This window comes from Lithobates pipiens, unplaced genomic scaffold, assembly GCF_037356315.1.
Source record: "Lithobates pipiens isolate NorthernLeopardFrog02 unplaced genomic scaffold, aLitPip1_a1.2 Scaffold_8, whole genome shotgun sequence".
In the NCBI taxonomy this organism is placed as follows: domain Eukaryota; kingdom Metazoa; phylum Chordata; class Amphibia; order Anura; family Ranidae; genus Lithobates; species Lithobates pipiens.
Window position 1 is genome coordinate 22,432,449 of NW_027507903.1, and position 13,381 is coordinate 22,445,829.

At 46.9% G+C, this 13,381-nt stretch overlaps 1 long non-coding RNA gene across 6 annotated transcripts in view; it reads left to right on the forward strand.

Moving 5' to 3' along the window:
- The window catches only part of LOC143963167 (uncharacterized), a 133,930-nt gene that overhangs the window by 97,730 nt on the left and 22,819 nt on the right, over positions 1-13,381 (forward strand). For 2 of the 6 annotated variants that reach the window (XR_013270896.1, XR_013270898.1), the window contains exon 10: positions 967-1,044. The exons of the other annotated variants lie outside the window; for them this stretch is intronic. This is a non-coding gene — a long non-coding RNA (uncharacterized LOC143963167). The remainder of the gene's footprint in view (positions 1-966; positions 1,045-13,381) is intronic. 6 annotated transcript variants of the gene reach the window in all.

A 13,381-nucleotide genomic window follows, 5' to 3' on the forward strand; every position in this document is an offset into this window, starting at 1 on the left:
TTACGTTCACTAACAGCCAAATTTGAAAGGAAATTCCAATACCTATAATTTAATAGTTCGTTATTATTAGTTAGTTAATTAGACCACTGCCCCGGGTTTTCTATTTCAGGTTGGCTCCTTTCTAAGGCAGAGTCACCCTTATGCCTCGTACACACGATCGTAAATTCCCGCCAGCAAAAGTCCGATGTGAGCTTTTGGTCGAAAATTCCGACCGTGTGTACGCTCCATCGGACTTTTGCTGGCGGAATTTCCGCCAGCAAAAGATTGAGGGCAGATTTTCTATTTTTTCAACCGAAAAACTTCCGATCAGGAAATTCTAATCGTTTGTAGCAATTCCGACGCACAAAATTCCTACGCATGCTTGGAAACAATTTGATGCATACTCGAAACTTCTTTTTCTCGGCTCGTCATAGTGTTGTATGTCACCGCGTTCTTGGCGGTCGAAAGTTCAGTTTTGTATGACCGTGTGTATGCAAGCCAAGCTTGAGCAGAATTCCGTCGGAAAAACCATTGAAGATTTTTCAGACGGAGATTCCGCTCGTGTGTACGGGCATTACATATAGGGATTAGAGCTGTGTCTCCCTACACACTGTGTGCATCAATAGAAGCACACAGCCCTGTAACCTAGGATGGCAAGGCACACCCCTACTCCGCCCCTTCCCTAACCCAAGATGACTGGAGGCGGCACTGTCCACCGTTCATTTTTTTGCCTGTGAACACCAGAAGTTCAGGGAAGCAGCACTGAGAGCCAACAGCATTGGAAGGGGTAAACTGCAGGTGCTTCGCTAAGTATTTTAGCAACTAGTTTCCCGGGGAATGTTTATTTTATTGTGTGATAAATGTGTTAAACTAAAAAACAAAACAAAAAAAAAACGCTTTAATACTACTCTGTCAATATACTGTATATCTGGTACTCTCAGGCACAGCAACTGGTAAACAGCAAACAGACAATTTTTTCTGCCCCAGGTGAAGGAATTGGAAGTCAGTAGGAGACAATGAAAGGAACTGCAAATATGGACAACAGTGAAATTGAAAGGTGCAAAGGTAAAATAGTTGGAAAAAAGACGGATGCATGGGGTATAACTAAAACGTTGTTAAATTCGATTATCCGACTTCCTCCAAAGCCCAGCGCATTCTCCTCGGGCCTTTGAAAGCAATTTACACTTTCCGTAGGATTCCTTGTGTCATGCTGCAATAGGGATTTACGACTTTATAAATTACTGCTTGCTCTTTATTTGTTGGGCCAGATATACTTTCCTCACTGAAAAAGCCCAAACTGTGAAGTCTCTGTTACTCAGAGGTGAAAATGAAGTTTGCAGACACACAATAGAGAAAATTCTTTGTGCTGTGACCAAGGTGAGAGGTCTTTGAAGAAAGATCTGAAGTCCGCTGTACAAGTAACATTGCTTCTGCTTTCCTTTGTACTACACAAAAACAAACACAATAGGAACATGTAGCACCCTCCTAGTCAATGTAGCACCCTCCTGAGCGTACCCACCCCCCCGGAGTGGCACCTATCCCCCCGAGTGGCACCCCCCCCCCCCTGGCTGTTTGCGAATATTCATTTGCTGTTGTAACCAGGGTTGGTGGTACCACTAGGCAAACTAGGCAGCCGCCTAGGGCGCACTGCTCCCTAGGGCGCCCAGCCACTGGTGTTCCTACTCTCTCCTCTCTGCAGCAAGCAACTAAGTCTCAGCTTTAGCAGGCAGCTGCTGCTCCGTTCGCACGTAGTGTCAGAGGTGCAGAAAAGGACTGTGTCTGTGTCCCGAATGAATGGAAGCAAGCAAACATTGATGGGCACTGGTGAGGCTGCATTTGATGGGCGCTGGTGAGGCTGCATTTGATGAGTGCTAGTGAGGCTGCATTTGATGGGCGCTGGTAAGGCTGCATTTGATGGGCGCTGGTGAGGCTGCATTTGATGGGCACTGGTGAGGCTGCATTGATGGGCATTGGTGAGGCTGCATATGATGAGAGCTAGTGAGGCTGCATTTGATGGGCGCTGTGAGGCTGCATTGATGGGCGCTGGTGAGGCTGCATTGATGGGCGCTGGTGAGGCTGCATTGATGGGCGCTGGTGAGGCTGCATTTGACGGGCGCTGGTGAGGCTGCATTTGATGGGCGCTGGTGAGGCTGCATTCGATGGGAGCTGTTGAGGCTGCCTTCGATGGGAGCTGGTAAGACTGCATTAGATGGGAGATGGTGCGGCTGCATTCGATGGGTGTCGGTGAGGCTGCATTTGATGGGCGCTGGTGAGGCTGCATTCAATGGGAGCTGGTGAGGCTGCATTCAATGGGTGTGGGTGAGGCTGCACTTGATGGGTGCTGGTGAGGCTGCATTTGATGGGCACTTCATTAAAAAGGTGGAGTATACATGGGCAGAGCAAAGAGGGTGGAGTCATAGGTGGAGCAAGGGGAGGCAGCAAAATGAGGTTTCATCTAGGGTGTCAAAAATCCTTGCACCAGCCCTGGTTGTAACACACCTGGATGGGCTTGGAGTGCACTCTCTGCGACCCAAACCCACCCTATACTGAGGCCTATTAGAGCTTCTGGCATTGGAATCCATGTGCCAGTGTCCTGAAAGGGACTGAACGCATGGATGGGGGGGGAGCGGCGATGGACAGAGGGGCATGCCCATACCCCCTTGATGGATTGGCCGCCCCTGCTCCTAGTTAGGTGCTTTTTGGGCTCTTCCATAAATAGTGGAGCAGTTGCTGATTGCTTTGGACTGATCAGGGTCTCACATGCTGTGGGCTTGATTGATTCTCCCAGCCTTCTGGAAGGCTCCAGAACAGTGGCTCTCAACTCTGTCATCAGGACTCACAAACAGACCAGGTTTGCAAGATAACTGAAATAGATCACAGGTGATATAATTTGCCGCTCAGTGATTGCAGTATTCTTAGTCTGCATCCCCCCAAGGCAATACTTAAAATCTGGCTTGTTAGTGGGTCCTGAGGACCGGAGTTGAGAACCACTGCTCCAGAACATAGGAATGGAGCAGGTCAAATGAGTAGCCTGAATATTTATGGGGTCTGGGAGGGGGAGCTGGGAAGGTGTGCCCAGTAGATGTGCGACTTCTAGGGGTTACCCTTCCTTCCTTGAACCTTTGCAGGGGCTCGATTCCCCTGTCAGCACTCTCGCAGCAGCTGTGGATGCACTGTCAACATACCCCCTCCCTATCGAGCCTGAGCGGCCCACATAATTTTCCCAGTTCAAGGTGTGCCCAGTAGGTGGCTACAGAGTGCATAAATAGTATGGGACCTGGGGAAGTCAAGAGGAGAAATTCCCAGCCTGCCCTTTCAGGCAGTCCAAATGAAATTTACCTGAGCTTCTCAAGGTCCCAGCTATGCTAAAGCTGGAGGGGGGGGGGGGGGGTGCTTGGTAAGGATCCATAAAGCCAGAGAAGGGGATTTCACCTGAGATCCGATCTGGAGAGATCACTAAGGTAGTATCTGTCTGATACTGGAAGGAGGCATCCAAGTATTCTGAGTGCAGGATCTGGGCAACTTTCATTGCTGTTAGCCCTTGTAGACCACTACTACTAAAACCAGGGACAGTATGATAAAATCTGTGTTTTTTTTTAAATCCCAAGATTATAGCTGCCCTGCCTCTCCAGTACCTTTTCAGTGTGTGCATGTGTATTCTGTGTGTGTATATTGTGTGTCTGTGTGTGTATACTGTATGCGTGTGTATGTATACTGTGTGGCACCATAATCTATTGCCTGGGTACACCATAATCTCCTATTGCCCGGGGGCCCCATAATCTTCTCCTATTGCCCAAGGGCCCCATAATCTCCTATTGCCCGGGGGGGGGGGCATAGTCTTCTCCTATTGCCCCGGGGCCCCATAAACTCCTATTGCCCGGGGACCCTATGAGTTGTCAGTCCGCCCCTGCTCACAGCTCATGCTTCATAAACCCAAATGTTTTATAACTGTCATCACTCCGTATTCATGTTCCTTGGCAGGCATGTACTGGCCATTGGGACTACAGGGAGTTTCCCGGTGGGCCGATGGCTCAGTGGGCTGGTTTCAGTGACAGCCTGCCAAGTAATGGCTGCTCGGCTCACCCTCAACTTTACGCAGTGATGTCAGAAGGATGAGAAAAAATACAGAGGAGAATAAGTGAAATAATAAGAGGTTAGTGAGGACTCCTTATGTTATGCTACTTATGTTTTTTTGCACAATTGCGTATAGTTTATATACTGTTTTTGTGCTTGTTTGCAAAATTAAAGTGGGCCGGTCTGGATGAAGCCCAGGGCCAAATTTTTGTCCCAGTCCAGCCCTGTTCCTTGGTAACATAAAATTTTATACTCTGCAGTCAAGTCCATCCACCATGGAATGGAACAACCTAACTAAATTTGGTAGATAACAGTTGCCTATCACCTCACCTAATTAAAACAACACAATTTCCAAACAATCTTTGGAACTAACTACCCCCATTCTCCATGATCCTCTCTTAAAGCTAGTCATATACAGTGCCTTGAAAAAGTATTCAAACCCCTTGAAATTTTCCACGTTTTGTGATGTTACAACCAAAAACGTAAATGTATTTTATTGGGATTTTATGTGATAGACCAACACAAAGTGGCCCATAATTGTAAAGTGGAAGGAAAATGATAAATGGTTTTCAATTTTCTTTTTACAAATAAATATCCGGAAAGTGTGGCGTGCATTTGTATTCAGCCCCCTTTATTCTGATACCGCGAACTAAAATCTAGTGGAACCAATTTCCTTCAGAAGTCCCCTAATTAGTAAATAGAGTCCACCTGTGTGTTATTTAATCTCAGTATAAATACAGCTGTTCTGTGAAGCCCTCAGGGGTTTATTAGAGAACCTTAGTGAACAAACAGCACAATGAAGGCCAAGGAACCCACCAGACAGGTCAGGGATAAAGCTGTGGAGAAGTATAAAGCAGGGTTAGGTTATAAAAAAATGTCCCAAGCTTTGAACATCTCACAGAGCTCTGTTCAATCCATCATCTGAAAATGGAAAGAGTATGGCACAACTGCAAACCTACCAAGACATGTCCGTCCACCTAAACTGACCAGCCAGGCAAGGAGAGCATTCATCAGAGAAGCAGCCAAGAGGCTCATGGTAACTCTGGAGGAGCTGCAGAGATCCATAGTTCAGGTGGGAGAATCTGTCCACAGGACAACTATTAGTCATGCACTCCACAAGTCTGGTCTTTATGGAAGTGTTGTAAGAAGAAAGCTATTATTGAAAGAAAGCCATAAGAAGTCCTGTTTTCAGCTTCTAAGAAGCCATGTGGAGGACACAACAAACATGTGGAAGAAGGTGCTCTGGTCGGATGAGACCAAAATTGAACTTTTTGGCCTAAAAGCAAAACGCTATGTGTGGCGGAAAAAGAACACTGCACATCACCCTGACCACACCATCCCCACCGTGAAACATGGTGGTGGCAGCATCATGTTGTGGGGATGCTTTTCTTCAGCAGGGGCAGGGAAGCTGCATAGTTGATGGGAAGATGGATGGAGCCAAATACAGGGCAATCTTAGAATAAAATCTGTTAGAGTCTGCAAAAGACTGGGGTGGAAGTTCACCATCCAGCAGGACAACGACCCGAAACATACAGCCAGAGCTACAATGGAATGGTTTGGATCAAAGCATATTCATGTGTTAGAATGGCCCAGTCAAAGTCCAGACTTAAGTCCAACTGAGAATCTGTGGCAAGACATGAAAATTGCAGACACTCTCCATCCAATCTTACAGAGCTTGAGCTATTTTACAAAGAAGAATGGGCAACATTTTCACTCTCTAATTGTGGAAAGCTGGTAGAGACATCCCCAAGCTGTAATTGCAGCTGTAATTGCAGGATAGGAGGTTCTACAAAGTATTGACTCAGGGGGGGCTGAATACAAATGCCCCCACACCTTTCATATATTTATTTGTAAAAAATGTTGAAAACCATTTATCGTTTTCCTTCCACTTCACAATTATGTGCCACTTTGTGTTGGTCTATCACATAAAATCCCAATAAAACACATTTATGTTTTTGGTTGTAACATCACAAAATGTGGAAGATTTCAAGGGGTTTGAATACTTTTTCAAGGCACTGTATGTAATAAAACCACTTGCTGTCCACCCCATAGCAGTTTTACTGGTACAGGGCGGCAGCTGTGTGCCAGATCACGTCTAATACTTTTTCAAGGCACTGTACCTGCAAATTTATATGAGGAAGATAAATAAAGTTCCATAGCAAGCCAATCCTCATCCTCTCTACAACAGCACGCATGTTGGCTGGGGGTTTACACCAACCAGACGCAATAGTCAGGTCTGTTGAAGCAACCTCACCACCTACTGACCTAGGGATTGGCTGACTCATGACCACACAACCCCTGAGGAAAAGTGGCAAATGGTGTAGTGTCTTAGTCCAGGTTGTTTGTGTAGTGTGAGCACTCTTGCCTGGGCACTGTGCTTGGGACCACTTGGAAAAGTTGGTCTTGGGCATGGTTCACTTTCAGTCCAGTGTGTTCCATGTCTGTGCATAAACCCAGGGCAAGGATCTCTGTCCACACAGGTGGAGGTGCACCCCTGCCACCCCTTCCCACAATGCAACCCCCCCACCTCCACATGGCACACACTCCACCGCAATGCTGCATCCAAAATCCCAAACAAACTGCCCACGAACAGCACATGCAATGACCCACCGCCCACATCCTGTCCACAGCCGTGCTAACACCCCCATCTCCGCACCCTCAGTGCGATAGTGTGAAGGGCGCGGCACAACACTGAAAACCCAAGACTCGCCTAACTGACACCAAACAGCAGTGTGTAAAGAGGGGCAGAGCCAAGCACTGCCCCCCCCCCATCCCCCCACTGGCCACGGGCAGCTGGTAGGCAAACCAAAACCTCCACGCTGCCCCCGGGTAGAATGGAGGGTGCAGCGCCAGGAAATGGAAGACGTGTATTTTAACAATCTGTATCCCCAGCAAGTGGCTGGGAATTAGAATTCTTCCTCCCACCTTCTGCCTATCCTGGCGCCTAAGCAGCCTTATGCTGGCCCTGGCCCTCTCTATAGACCATTGAATGTAGAAGCAGAGATCACTGTGGTCTAGCTGGCACAGGTGATGACGTAAACGCACCCTCAAATATTTCTTTCAAGCACAGAATGATCTGACTAGTGAAGAAGGGGGGTATTTGTACTCAGACACTGTTCCGACCAATCATGCCCAGTGTGAGTACACCCTCACTGTCCACGTTACAAGAAGGCATGCCTCATATATTCTAGTACAGGGTTTCTCAACTAGGGTTCCATGGAACCCAAGGGTTCCTCCAATGGTTGCTAGGGGTTCCTTAAACAATGACCAGTTTTTGCCTCTCAGATAAGTTCGCAGTGATACCAATGATCTTTTTAGCTATCTGTAGGGGGACAATTCTTCCCCAAGACCACAGATGTAAGCTGCACTCTTCCATTGACCATCCCATTGATGTATCATGAGATGTAGATATAGCAATTTTTAACAGGGGTTCCCTGAGACCGAAAGGTTATTTCAAGGGTTCCTCCGTGTTGAAAAGGTTGAGAAAGTCTAAACTGGTAGCTTGGAAGAGTAAAAGAGCAGAATTAAAAGGACATTTTAGGGGTCTATAAATATTTGGACAACTTTCACTCAACATTCACACATTTCTAATTGGATTCAAATACGTAAATCCTGGGTGAATGCTGGGTGAACCATATGAAAAAAACCTACAATTTTTTTTATAGATATATGCTTTACTTCGTGCCCCTTTGTAGGCAAAAATGAAAAGGAATTCCGTGGGCTGTACCACCTTTGAACATGAACCATTCAAATGAATAGGGCTGCATTGGAACTGTCCTACAGCCACAGACAATGCAGAATTTTGAGGCCATGGGGGGGGGGTCAACATATTTCTTCCTCACTGCCTGTCAAACACCTTTTGAAAACAGTCTTCAGAGGGAGTTTGACATGTGATGAGGAGGAGGCCTTACATTACCACCTCACCGCTGGTTTCTAACCTCACAAATGGGCACCACCACAATGCAGCCACATGCACAGCTCACAGATGTGGCCGTATCTAGTTCAATGGGTCGTGCTCGGCGGGAGGTACTGCTCTTCTTTAACAGATCAAGCTGTTCAGCAAATTGGCAGTTAGTGGGTTGAGACAAAACATTTACCACTCAAAGGGGTGCTTACAATGGTCAGCTTTTATTTATTGATGTAAAATCTTTATCCCAAAATGAAAAATAAATGAAATGTTACTGTAACTGCTTAAAATGTGTTAGCGGGAGAGTTCAGCTTTAATTTGTTAGTCTAGTCCAGCGGTCTCCAAACTGCGGTCCGGGGCCAGATGTTGCCCCTTTGATTGCTTTTTGGACCTTGGGCACTATTCCTCCCATGGACACCAATGATGGGGCACTATTCCTCCCACGGACACCAATGATGGGGCACTATTCCTCCCACGGACACCAATGATCGCGCACTATTCCTCCCACTGAACCAATGATGGGGCACTATTCCTCCCACAGACACCAATGATGGGGCATTATTTCTTCCAGTGACACCAATGATAGGGCACTATTCCTCCCACGGACACCAATGATGGGGCACTATTCCTCATACGGACACCAATGATGGCGCACTATTCCTCCCACTGAACCAATGATGGCGCACTATTCCTCCCACAGACACCAATGATGGGGCATTATTTCTCCCAGTGACACCAATGATGGGGCATTATTCCTCCCACTGAAAGCAATGATGGGGCATTATTCCTCCCATTGACATCAATGATGGAGCATTGTTACCGGATGTTGCCCCTTTGATTGCTTTTATCTGGACCTTGGGCACTATTCCTCCCACTGAACCAATGATGGGGGACTATTCCTCTCACTGAACCAATGATGGAGGACTATTCCTCCTACCGAACCAATGATGGGACACTATTCCTCCCACAGACACCAATGATGGGGCACTATTCTTTCCCACTGACACCAATGATGGGGCACTATTCCTCCGACTGACACCAAAGATGGATCACCGTTCCTTCCACTGACACCAGTGATGGGGTACTATTCCCCCTATGGATGCCAATGATGGGGCACTATACCTCCCACGCACACCAATGATGGGGCACTATTCATCCCACTGTCACCAATGATGGGGCACTATTTCTCCCACTGACACCAATGATGAGGCACTATTCCTCCCACTGACACCAATGATGAGGCACTATTCCTTCCACTGACACCAATGATGGAGCGATTTTCCTCCCACTGACACCAATGATGGGGCATTATTCCCCCTATGGACACCAATGATGGGGCACTATTCCTCCCATTGACACCAATGATGGAGCATTGTTACCGATGCCAGGTCATTTTCTTCTCCCGTTGCCACTGTCCGGCCCCTCTAAAGCCTGAAGCATATTAAACTGGCCCTTTGTTTAGAAAGTTTGGAGACCCCTGGTCTAGTCCATCTCCCCCCAGACTGACAATGCTGTTGTCCAAAAGGTGGCTACATCGCCCCTCTATAGATACAGTAAAGACGTGAATGTAGCCACCCTAAGGTTGGTTATACACTAGTAAATTTTCCAAAAGGAACAGTCGCATAAACAGTATGAAAATTCTCAGTACATTTGGTGAGATACGTCCAAAGGAAAAATAAAATAAAAAATCACATCTAAAGGGATGACGACCCTGCCCCATTCCTCACTTGAGCCCTGCAAGCGCAGCAGCTGATTGATAATTATAAAACCACTCCTATTATATTCACTTTGTCCATGGATACAGACAAACAAACAGCTTATTCCTTTAGAATAACAAAAAGTAGGAATCTGCAACAAAGTTTATTAACCAGTTCCCGACCGGCGCATGGCGATGTATGTCGGCAGAATGGCACGGACAGGCAAACTGGCGTGCAGGTACATCCAGTTGAATTTGTCCCCCTGCCCTTGCTGGTTGAGACCCCCGTGAGTCCGAGACCGGGATACCTGCGGTTGTCTCACGGGGAAGGAGAATGGGGAGATGCCGTTGTAAACAGCATCGCCCCATTCTGCCTAGCAACAAGTGACACTGATCTCTGCTTCCTGTGATTGGAGCAGAGATCAGTGTTCACTACCACACACAGCCCAGCCCCCCACAGTTAGTAACACGCACACTAAGACACACTTAACTCCTACACTGCCACCCACTGGTTAACCCCTTCACTGCCAGTGTCATTTACACAGGAATCAGGGCATTTGTATAGCACTGATTGCTGTATAAATGACAATAGTCCCAAAAATGTGTCAAAAATGTCCGATGTGTCCGCCATAATGTCGAAGTCACAATAAAAATCGCTGATCGCCGCCATTACTAGTAAAAAAAAAAAAAAAATATTAATAAAAATGCCGTAAAACTATCCCCTATTTTGTAAACGCTATAAATTTTGTGCATACCAATCAATAATTGCTTATTACCATTTTTTTTACCAAAAATATGTAGAAGAATACGTATCGGCCTAAACTAAGGGAAAAAAAAATGTGTTTTTTCATATATTTTTGGGGAATATTTATTATAACAAAAAGTTAAAAATAATGCGTTTTTTTCAAAATTGACGCTATTTTTTTGTTTATAGCGCAAAAAATACCAAATACCACCAAAAGAAAGCTCTATTTGTGGGGAAAAAAAAGGACGTCAATCTTGTTTGGGAGCCACGTCGCACGACTGCGCAATTGTCAGTTAAAGCGACGCAGTGCCGAATTGCAAAAAGTGGTCTGGTCATTGGCCTGCAAAATGGGGCTGAAAGTGGTTAAACTCCCTGCAATGTACATAGATCGCCCAGAGGGGTTTTTTTTTTTCCGCAACAAAAAGCGGAGTTACTCTTTAAATAAATAACCGCTGTGTTGCACTACCGTGAGCTGTATGATAAAAAAAATAAAATAAAAAAAATGAAGCGTTCATATATTCCATAAATCCCAAAATATTCCGACTCCGTGCTGATCCATTCAATATGCTCTACCAGTTCCCAACCTGCTAGGCGAACGTTTCATCGCACTGCTGGGAAATATTAATAATAATAAGAGTTATAGATGAGGGGAATAATTCTAGTAAACCTCACCCCATTTTCCTATCATTAGGAGTTGGGTCCAGGTGTGGTTAGCCGGCTGGATCTGCCGTGTAAAAAAAAAAAAGAAGCGGTATAGGCCTCTAATTATAGCCAGTGCTGGAATTTCCGTGCAAAGCCCCATACCTTCTGCACTCCACTAACTCTCTTTTTCCTGGTCGCCTCTAATGACATTTTCAGTCATTAATGAGTTAATAAAAATTTCAAAGTCATCTGGGTTTAGATAAGTGGAAAGAAAGAGGAGCATTGTGCCTGTAATGACAGGCTGCCTGTTGCCCTTGGGATGTCATGGGTCAGACATGTTAAGAATGTGTGCACCCAATCATCTGCTGATCTTTATCAGCAGGCCCTCAAGCACAATCCAAGCCGGGCCAGTATGGGAACTCCAATGAATAAACAATGCTTTCTTGGATGGTTGCCGGCTGTGTGATATACTGAAGGGTTTATACATTCGAAAACATGATGACATTAGCAATCAATATACCAATTACTGGACAAGTTATTGGCCTTGGAATGCACATGTCTTGATCCTAAACGCACTTTGAACGCCGTACCTGCCAAGACAGCCATTGTTATTGAACCCTTGAACTTCAGGAGGCACAGGGGGGGGGGGGGGGGCAGCCTGGTGCATTTAAATGTTGTTGGAGATAACTTGGATGCATGTGACCCGTATACAGGTAGAAGGAGCTCCTCGGGTCTGGACACGCCGGCCGTGTATTGTGCTAGACAGATGGATGATGGCGGGGCGAAAAGAGCCGCGTCACCTGAACTTCAATCTTTGCCAAGTTGCGTTACTGTCTCCACTATTGCTGGTCTGTTACCACCACTCAATCATTTCTAAAGTGCCTTCTGTACCCTCTACGCAATGTTCTCAGTGCCTCCCGTCTGTCCATTAGCACCCCGACCCTCTCCGCTTTCACTTCTATCACCTTGTGTAGGAAGATTCAGGCAGGGCTGGTGCCAGGATTTTTGGCGCCCTAGGCCGGTGATGGCAAAACCTCGGCACTTCAGATGTTTTGGAACTACATTTCCCACGATGCTCAACTACACTGCACAGTGCATGAGCATCATGGGAAATGTAGTTCAAAAACATCTGGGGTGCCAAGGTTCGCCATCCCTGTCCTAGGTGAAACTTCATTTTGCCGACCCTCCTTGGCTTCACCTCTAACTCCACTAGAGTTGCCACCTCATCCCTTTAAACCCGAACACATATGAATTACACAGATTCTGAAGGCTCATTTAATGCAGGTAAGGCAACAAGTGAGTTAAATTACCACCTTAATCAGCCACAGAACCTGGGTAATTCATATGTGTGTTGGGATTAAAGGGATGAGGTGGCAACCCTAGACGCCACCCACTTTGCCATGCTCATGTATTCCCCACCTTTTTAATGAATGCAACCCACAGGCGCCCATCAAATGCAGCCTCACCAGCGCCCATCAATGCAGTCTCACCAGCGCCCATCAATGCAGTCTACCAGTGCCCATCAAATGCAGCCTCACCAGCGTCCATCAAATGCAGCCTCACCAGCGCCCATCAAATGCAGCCTACCAGTGCCCATCAATGCAGTCTACCAGTGCCCATCAAATACAGCCTCACCAGCACCCATCAATTCAGCCTCACAGCACCCATCAACTGCAGCCTCACCAGCACCCATCAACTGCAGCCTCACCAGCACCCATCGAATGCAACTTCACCAACGCCCATCAAAAGCAACCTCACCAGCGCCCATCAATGCAGCCTACCAGCACCCATCAAATGTAGCCTCACCAGCGCCCATAAAATGCAGCCTACCTGTGCCCATCAATGCAGTCTACCAGCGCCCATCAAATGCAGCCTCACCAGTGCCCATCAAATGCAACCTTACCAGCACCCATCAAATGCAGCCTCACCAGCACCCATCAATGCAGCCTCCCCAGCGCCCATCAAATGCAACCTCACCAGCGCCCATCAATGCAGCCTCACAAGCGCCCATCAATGCAGTCTCAGCAGCGCCCATCAAATGCAGCCTCACCAGTGCCCATCAAATGCAGCATCACCAGCACCCATCAATGCAGCCTCAACAGCACCCATCAATGCAGCCTCACCAGCACCCATCAATGCAGCATCACCAGCACCCATCAAATGCAACCCACAGGCGCCCATCAAAAGCAACCTCACCAGCGCCCATCAATGCAGCCTACCAGCACCCATCAAATGTAGCCTCACCAGCGCCCATAAAATGCAGCCTACCTGTGCCCATCAATGCAGTCTACCAGCGCCCATCAAATGCAGCCTCACCAGTGCCCATCAAATGCAACCT